Source organism: Canis lupus, chromosome 36, assembly GCF_011100685.1.
Source record: "Canis lupus familiaris isolate Mischka breed German Shepherd chromosome 36, alternate assembly UU_Cfam_GSD_1.0, whole genome shotgun sequence".
NCBI lineage: Eukaryota > Metazoa > Chordata > Mammalia > Carnivora > Canidae > Canis > Canis lupus.
Genome location: NC_049257.1, coordinates 24,480,226 through 24,488,762, shown reverse-complemented (window position 1 = coordinate 24,488,762; position 8,537 = coordinate 24,480,226). Strand labels below are relative to the sequence as shown.

At 42.0% G+C, this 8,537-nt stretch overlaps 1 long non-coding RNA gene across 1 annotated transcript in view; it reads right to left on the bottom strand.

The window, feature by feature from the left end:
• Positions 1-3,068: 3,068 nt before the first annotated feature.
• The window catches only part of LOC111094259, a 172,036-nt gene continuing 166,567 nt past the window's right edge, over positions 3,069-8,537 (bottom strand). Inside the window, exons 3-4 of the long non-coding RNA XR_005384818.1 lie at positions 5,953-6,032; positions 3,069-3,427 (exon numbers count right to left, since the gene is read on the bottom strand). This is a non-coding gene — a long non-coding RNA (uncharacterized LOC111094259). The remainder of the gene's footprint in view (positions 3,428-5,952; positions 6,033-8,537) is intronic.

Sequence of the window (8,537 nt, the reverse complement as noted above, 5' to 3'; positions counted from 1 at the left end):
ACCGCCAATGTATAACCGATCAAGCAGTCTTTGTATTCTCGCTGGCATTGGGTATTGTCACTATTTTAGTATTTTATCATGCTGAGAGCTTTACAGTGATATCTCATCATGGCTTTAATTTGCATTTCCCTAACAGCTAGTGACGCTGAACAGTTTTTCACATCTTTTACTTGCCGTCCATATATTCTCCTCAGTGAAATGTCTCTATGTTTTTTCTTTTTTTCCCCATTTTCTAATTGGATTATTTGTTTTTACTGCTCAGTTTTACAAGTTCTAGATGAGTGCTTTGTCACATTTGTTTGCAAATATTTTCTCTTACTCTGTAGTTTGTCTTTTCATCCTCTTAACAGGATCTTTTGCAAAAAAAAAAAAATCTTAATTTTGATGAAATCAATTTACTGTTTTTTTTTTTTTTTTTCACTTGTAGGGATCATTATTTTTGGTGTCGTGTCTATGAACTCTTCACTAAGCCTCAGGTTTCCCAAATGTTCCAAAAGTCTTATATGTTTTATGATTTTATCTTTAAATCTATGATTTGGATTCATTTTCGTAAAAGGTCTGAGGTTTAGATAGAGGTGTAGATTGTTTTGCCCATGGATGTTCAGTTGCTCAAGCACCATTTGTTGAAAAGCCTATTCTTTCTCCATTGAACTGCCTCTGCACTTTGGGCAAAAATCACGTCCCCACTAGGCCTCTGTTGATACCACACTGGGTGGGGTTGGGAGGGACATTGTACTGCTTTCCACCTGCCTCCATCGGCACTGTTGGGGCCAGCCTTGTTGTTAACACCGAGCGGTGGTCAACGTCCTGACTCTCCCATAGGCGTCTCTGAAACCACCTCAGTGGGGAGTGAGAGGGAGGCCTATTACCTCCCAGTGGGTGTGTGAGTCCAAGCCCCCCTCCCTGCCCCCTGACTCTCACACTGATGTAATGGACGGGGCCTCTTTACCACCTGCTAAAATGAAAGTCTCAGCTTCCCACTCTGCCTCCTTGGACACCACCCTGGAGGTGGGGAGAGACCTGTAGCAGTCCCTAGGCTCTCCACTGGACTTTTGCCTGCGGGGAGTGGACTGCAAGTGTTTTCCGTGCACTTGGCTGGAGTAGAATGGCTGTTGTCTGTCACTCTAGGCTGTGCTTTCCCTGGTCTGTTGGCAAGGGAGAGTAGACTTTTTCTTGGGGCTTTGTTTTTTTTGGCTCTTCGTCATTAGTGTTTGGGGCGGTTCTCAGCATGCAGTCTGGGATGTGTGAGATGAAAACAAAGTCCAGGGAATTCATCGTATAGTTCCTCAGGTTCTAAGTTCCCCAGTTTGCCTGCCTTCTTCTTTCTGCCTTTCAAAATCTTCTTGTTTGTTTTATATAATAATGCCCAGGAGTTTTAGTTTGGCCTAGTGGGAGGAATATGAAAAGCAACCCTATTCATCCTCCCAGGAGCAGAAGTCAGCATGAATTTCAGATATGACACCTGGCTTGTACCTTATAGGAGACTAACCTCCAAATTTGCTAAAAAATCTACCTACGTTTTTTAAAGACTATGATAATATATAGAAAATGGTTTTTACCTACATAAGTAATCATGATAATAGTTAATAGTTCTTTGGCACTTAACTATGTTCAAGGTCATTTAAAACTCACCACAATAGTATGTCATACAGAATATTATAATTCTTTTACTAATAAATAAACTCAGCCTAAAGAGGTTGAATAATATTTCCTTTGTAACCTTGGTCTTCCTAATTCCAGAACTTGCGCTTTTTAACTGTAACGCAATATTGCTTGAACTATACGTCCAAAGTTTCTTAGAATAATGCAGTGAAAAAACTGTGGTCGGAGCCACGGGACACTATTTTTACACGAATCACTACAAAATTCATTTTCTGAATCCAAGCAAAAACTTTCGACTTTGACTCTCAGTTTTCTCAACCGCAAAATGTCGGGTCAATCTTGATTTTTTCAAATCTTTTTCCTTGAGCAATGACTGTATGAATACCTAAGCATACGAAGAGAAATGCAACTTGGAATCTCGAGGTAGGAGGGGCATTCTGAAGCCCGCGGAGTCCTATCAGCAGGGTGGTGCAGCTGGTGGTGGCGGTGCCAAGTGAGAATGAACGAAGTAGACCGGTCTAGAACCTTCATCTTCTTCCTTTGAAATTTATCATCAGACGTGCATTTACGAAAACCTGTTTCTGAACACACAGGTTATGCGCGTCATGGAAAGATCTCATGAGCCTTGAGAGAGTCAGGCTGAAATGACAAGATGCGAAGACCATGGTCATGTGGCCTTAGTGTAGGAGGTGCCTGGGGATACATGAGCTGGAACTCGCTCCAGCTACTCAGCAGGGTTACTGTGTATGTGGATGCCTCGTTAGATGGTGAACCTCATGCTTAATGCCCCATTAAAGCTCACCTATCGCATCTCTTATGACTGTTCCATGATTTTCTGCCAATCATTTTCATTTTCTCTGCTTTGCATTTCAGCCTATTTGTAATATTTTATGTTCCAAACTTGCTCAAATTTACTGAAAGGAGGAACATATTGCCATGCGAAAAGATAATGGATCTGTACATCTGCTGAGTGCTCTTGTTCTCACAGAGAAACTTCATATGTACAAGGAAAAAATAATTCAGCATAAGTTCTATTTTTTTTCTGTAGCTCCCCTCAGCTGTTATCTTTCTTCAAAACTATATTATATAAATGTCTAGCGATGAACAAAGTGATTTTTAACAGATGTTTAATGTAACTTCATAAACCTTTGCAAAACATCTAAAATTTTCCTGGATGGGTGATAGGTGCTGGAGGGGGTACTAACGTAAGAGCATAAGTGGGCTTTCCTAGGAAGATAGCTACATGGATATTATTTATATATGTATAATAAATTCCTTCTAAAAGTTTTTTTATGACACCATGTATGCCATCGTTTCATGAACCGTTTTTCTTATAATATTAGTTGTACTGGATAGTGGATTAAATAAATTTTGTAAGCTTCTTTGCTGCAAGAATTTTGCCTTTATAGTCCCTTCGACATTATTAATCTTTAAGAAGATAACCTAATGTGTAACATTTCCACAAATTGTTCATCTTCTGAACTTTCCCCCCCCTTCATAGTAAATAAACACTGGTGAACTAATACTCTGTGAACTAGACTTTTGGATAATGGTGCTACAATTGATTCAATATCCATATTCCAAGTACAAATTAGTGCCAAGTGGGGTTATTCAAGAAGATTCATAGGGAAAATGAAATTATCCAGGACCTGATGGAATTTCAGGTTGTCTTAGATTTATATACACCCCATTTATATACATCCTTCACATGTGAAGAAGAAAAAGCTGGTGGTCATGTGATAACTTGTTCTTTTCCCTTTTATTCTTTCATTCTCCTCTGCTAACTGGTCCCAGTGCTGATATTCATTAAGAGTCTGGTCCAACTCTAGAAAAGCAATCGTCAAAGGAATTAATCAAAAAAGAAAGCAATTTGTACAAAAATATTTATAACAGCACTATTTTAAGCAGCAAAAAAAAAAAAAAAAAATTTAGGGCCATAAATTTGGAGACAGCTAAGAGATCCACCACGGAATACCACAAGAGCATTACAAAAGACAAACATGTGGACGGATTTGCTACAAGGTATTGTACTTTGATATCAATCGAGAAATCGAAATCTAAAATCACATATGCACGCTAATTATAACTATGATAATTCAGATCTAAATCGAGAGTGTTCAAAGAGCTATGTTACAAATAGACTTGTATGTTTATTCATTTTTTTTTGCATAAGTTTTTCTGTTGTTCAAATACTAATCATAAAAAGAAAAATGTCATCCAGTTTGCCTCTGTTGGGTCAGGTTTTCCCGGAGGCAAACGTGGAGATGGGTTTTAGAGTGCAAGGTGTCAAAGGACAGAGAGGAGGCCGGACCCGGCAGAGGCAGGAACTGAACAAGTCTTTGACCAGTGCAGCAGGGGTGGGCAGGGGCTATTGCCCTTTCCAGTTCCTCTGCCTTGGACCAGATGCCGGGGCCCTTGAGCTCCTGCCTTGGTCCTCCCGCAGATGCGGGCCTTCTCGGGAGAGTTGCTCCTCCCTTTGCAGGTGACACCTGGAGGCCGATTGCATTGGGCACGATTGCTTCCTTGAGAAGGACCCAGCAGGGCATCTCTGGGCCCACGTCCCATCCCCCAATTCTGTAGGACTGCACTCAGATAACCTGAGGGGAGAGGCCGTTTCTGAAAGCTTTTTGTCCCTACTTTTTTGGAGCCTTTCCTCAGTGGTGCACGAGGCAATGACTCCCTTTGCAGTGGTTTTGGCTCAGATTGTCAAGCCCTCGGCTAGTGTTCCAGGCTAGAGTTATGCCAGGCCAGGCCAGGCCAAACACCAATTGCCAGGCAAAGCCCTGAAACTGGTACTTAACCTACATGGTCAGGAAACGTCCGGCACTGCTGAAATGCTAACATTCACACTCACATTTTTGACACTTGCCGGAGGAATAACTGTGATTAGCTTAGAAGTGAGAGGAATGTCAACATTTTAAATAAGGACGGGAATCGGTAACAGTGCTGTGCTGAGTCATATTAGGAGGCAGAGGGGAAAAAAAATCAGTAACATTGATCTTATTTTTCTTTACAGTTTTGATATTTTGGGGGCGCCTGGGCGGTTCAGTTGGTTAAGCGTGTGACTTCAGCGCAGGTTATGATCTCAGGGTCCTGGGATCGAGCCCCCAGTGGGCTCCCTGCTCAGTGGGGAGCTTGTTTCTCCCCCTCTCTTTGTCCCTCTCCCCACTCATGCTCGCTCTCTCACTTGCTCTCTGAAATAAATTAATAAAATCTTAGAAAAAAATTTTTTGGTGTTACATTCATCATGGGGTTTTTGCATTAGTTTTGATTTTTTTTTTTAAGATTTTATTTATTTATTTATTCGTGAGACACGGAGAGAGAGGCAGAGACTTAGGCAGAGGGAGACGCAGGCTCCATGCAGGGAGCCCGACGTGGGACTCGATCCCAGGACCCTAGGATTAGGCCCTGGGCCACAAGCAGACACTCAACCACTGAGCCACCCAGGCGCCCCTTGGTTTTGATTTTTAAAGCATACCACGTTAGAAGAGTATTTCTCTTGATTATGGAGTTTTGGGAACCCTTTACATTTTGTACCTGAGATGAGTGCCTCCCTCACCTCACCCTAGACCCAGCCCTGGTAACTTAAAAAAAAAAAAAAAACAAAACAACAAAAAAAAACTTTTTGTCCAAAGTTTCTCCTTGTTAGTTGTTATATGAACTACTTTTCTATCACTGGAAGCAGAACCCACAATACTGGGAGGCGGTCGTTTTGTATAATAAAAGGTGAAGGCCTCCAAACGGCCTGCATAGTTTCTCTTACACATGCAACAGGAAGACCTCAGTTTATAAAATATCAGACACTGTAGTTACAAAGGCTCATCAGTTCTGCCGGGCCACAGTTAAACCGTTCTCGCCCGTTAGACTGACGGCAGGGTTGTGTGCTATTCATCTTGTCCTCCTCCTGGTATCTCGTCCCCTGACCCCTAAGCAAGTGTTAGGTGTTTGTTCCAGATATTGAAAAAAAACGTGGCACAATAAAGCATGAAATATATTAACTAATGTGTGTTCCTGTATTTCCCTTGGATTTTAGTATTTGTTATTTTGTTGAAGACTATGATCCTGACCATGTAAATAATGCTACCAAACACTAGTCTTATGATTTTTCACAATAGATCACCCTGTAACTCAAATAATATCCTAAATAGCTCCGGCTCTTACATATGGACTATTTTGACATCTTTGGATAGTAAGGGATACATTTGAATTGTATTATGAAGCCGGCATAGAAATAAAGGAGCAAACATAGGACAAAGAGGTACAGTTATTCACTACTTTTTCAAGTTGTAGGATTTTTTTTTTTTAATGGAAAACTGATATGTAACAAAAGTGTGTAATAGAAAGGTGTACCACGGTCTGGAAATGCTTTTTCTCCTCTTCAATTGGGTCTTGAATATAACTGGGCCATCTTGAGACTTTCCTCTTTTCTCCTGTTATATACAAAAGAAACACGTCACCTCAACTAAAACAGACAAAATCTTGAAAAGCGATAGAAAACTTTATTACATTTTATTGAGGGCACTATGGGCAGTATTAAACAGGCATCAGAGAGGAAAACATATTAAATTTTTCTTTATATCTTTCCCCTACATCCCTACCTTTATTTTAATTTCCCCCACCTCCCCTCTGAGTCCTCCCCCTCCCCAACGTTGGTCTCTTCCTTGATCGTCTACATCAATCTCTACTTCTCTTTACCCACCTTTCTGCTTTCTCTCTCTCTCTCAACACCTAAAGGGCCTTTTATTTGCTTCCTTCTTTGCTCCCCAGGCTTCATTCTGTTGCAGAGCCAAATCACTCTAATCATCTCGCCTCTCGAATTCTATGTCTGTACCTGTCACCTCCAGTCCCACCACGCCTCTAGGTCAACACAACAAACAAGTGTTAGCCATGCAACTCAGTCTTTCTTTCGCAGGCAGGGGGAGAGAGACAGTAAACATTTGGCTTTTAAAGTTTCTTTAATATTGTATTTATTTATTTGAGAGAAAGAGCAGGAGCAGGGGGGAGGAGCAGAGGGAGAAGGAGAAGCAGACTCCCCACTGAGCAAGGGGCCCAACGTGGGGCTCAGTCCCAGGACCCTGAGATCATGACCTGAGCCGAAGGCAGATGCTTAACTGACTGAGCCCCCTAGGTACCTCGCTTTTAAAGTTTCTTATCTCTTCTCTCATATCACTTGTTTCTGGACATCATTATCTCGTGTCACATACTTTGGGTCAGTTACAGGTACCTAGAGTTTATTGAGATCCATAGAGGTGACTGGGCATTTCTACTTTGTATATGTTTATACTCAAACATGAGTACACAATATTTTCTGCCAAATTCCTAATATATTCTCTGATACATAGACTTGAAAGAGACCCTGAGTTTTCAGCGTCCTTCCCATAACCACTGGATGTAGTTAAATCTGACACCCAAGTAGCTAGTGTTGACGTGTATTAATTTCTTTTTTTATCATGAGATTTTACAGGACTGATTATCACATCAAGCTTCGGCCTCCCACAAATAAGGGCTTCAAATATTTGTAAGCCGTCCTTTGGGGCCACAGTCAGGTACGCTATAGTAAGACTATGGACGTGTATGATACTCATCAAGCTCTTCTGTTAGGACAGAACTGAAGTCCAGTGAGTCAGGTTTTAAACCATTTCCAGCCACCTTCCACCCCCCCACATACCCCCTCATCACAAAACCAGGAGAAGGAGAATAACGTCCCCTTTTACTGTGTGAGAGCTTCACGGGGAACCAATACTGAGAGGCTTTGAATTGGCTTTTGCTGTATTTTTGTTGTCGAGTCTTGTGTGAGTCAGGGCACGATCAGGGCAGGGGAACTCCAAGAGTGATTTGAGCAGGAAAACAGAAATAGAAAGAATTGTCAACTAGATTGAAGACGGTTAACTCCTCCAACAGGTAAATGGAAAACCAAAGGCATTCTGAGGTGGCCACGGTAGAAAGAAGGATTCTTAGAACTTAGGGGAGAGCAAAATAGAAAGGAAGCTTCAAGAAGAAAGGGGGAAATCCAGATGTGTGAAGAGAGGCCGTGGCTACTGCAGGAGCCCAGTGGCTGCTGGGTGGATGCCCAGCTGGGGCAGGGAGCACTGCAGAAGGAGGACGGACGCCCCGCCTGCCTCTTCCCGCCTTGCAGTCTCTCTGCAGCTCCCTCTATAGGCAGGACCCAGCACAGAGCCAGCTGGCAAAGGGGAGCGCGGGCTCTGCGGGGCCTAGTTCTGTCATCACAAAGCAGGGCAAAAGGGATGTGCGTGGAGATAAAAGACAATACATCAGGAACTACAACAACCCACTTTATCATTGTCATTAGAGAAAGCTGACTCGCTCAACAGTCACTTCGAGAGTTTTTATTTGATGCATGATAGCTTGGATGATAATACCAACAGAAACATAAATCAAGTTTCCTAAATTTACACTAAGTTTTATGTGACACGTAGGATTCAGAAGAGGAGGGGTTTTTGATTAGCTGTGGCTTGTGTCTTACATCATAAGATCAAGGAACGTGAATATGGGAAAATGCTTCAGAGGTCAAGCCCTACACAACAGGCTTCCATTATATGTGGGAATTCTGATTATAGGTCACCATCTAGATTCTTTTTGAATGTTTCTAACAACCAGAGGTTAGTTCACGAGCTGATAAGTCATGCTCTTATCTAGAAAGTTCTAAATTTTTGGAGTTTCTTCTTACCCTGTGCCAAAATCTGCTGCTTCTTATCTGCCTACCACGGGGCCTCATTCTGTCATACAGAATGTACTAAAAAGGTCCGTGATGACCATTATGACAGCCCTCCAAATATTTAAGGGTTCTGCTTTCTCTTGTCTCTAACTGTGGTCATTAACCATTCCTTTATATGGCAGTTTCTGTACCCCTACGTCACTGGTGTCGTGATCCTATAAACCCGCTATTCCTTAACGTCTCTTTTACAATGCGATGC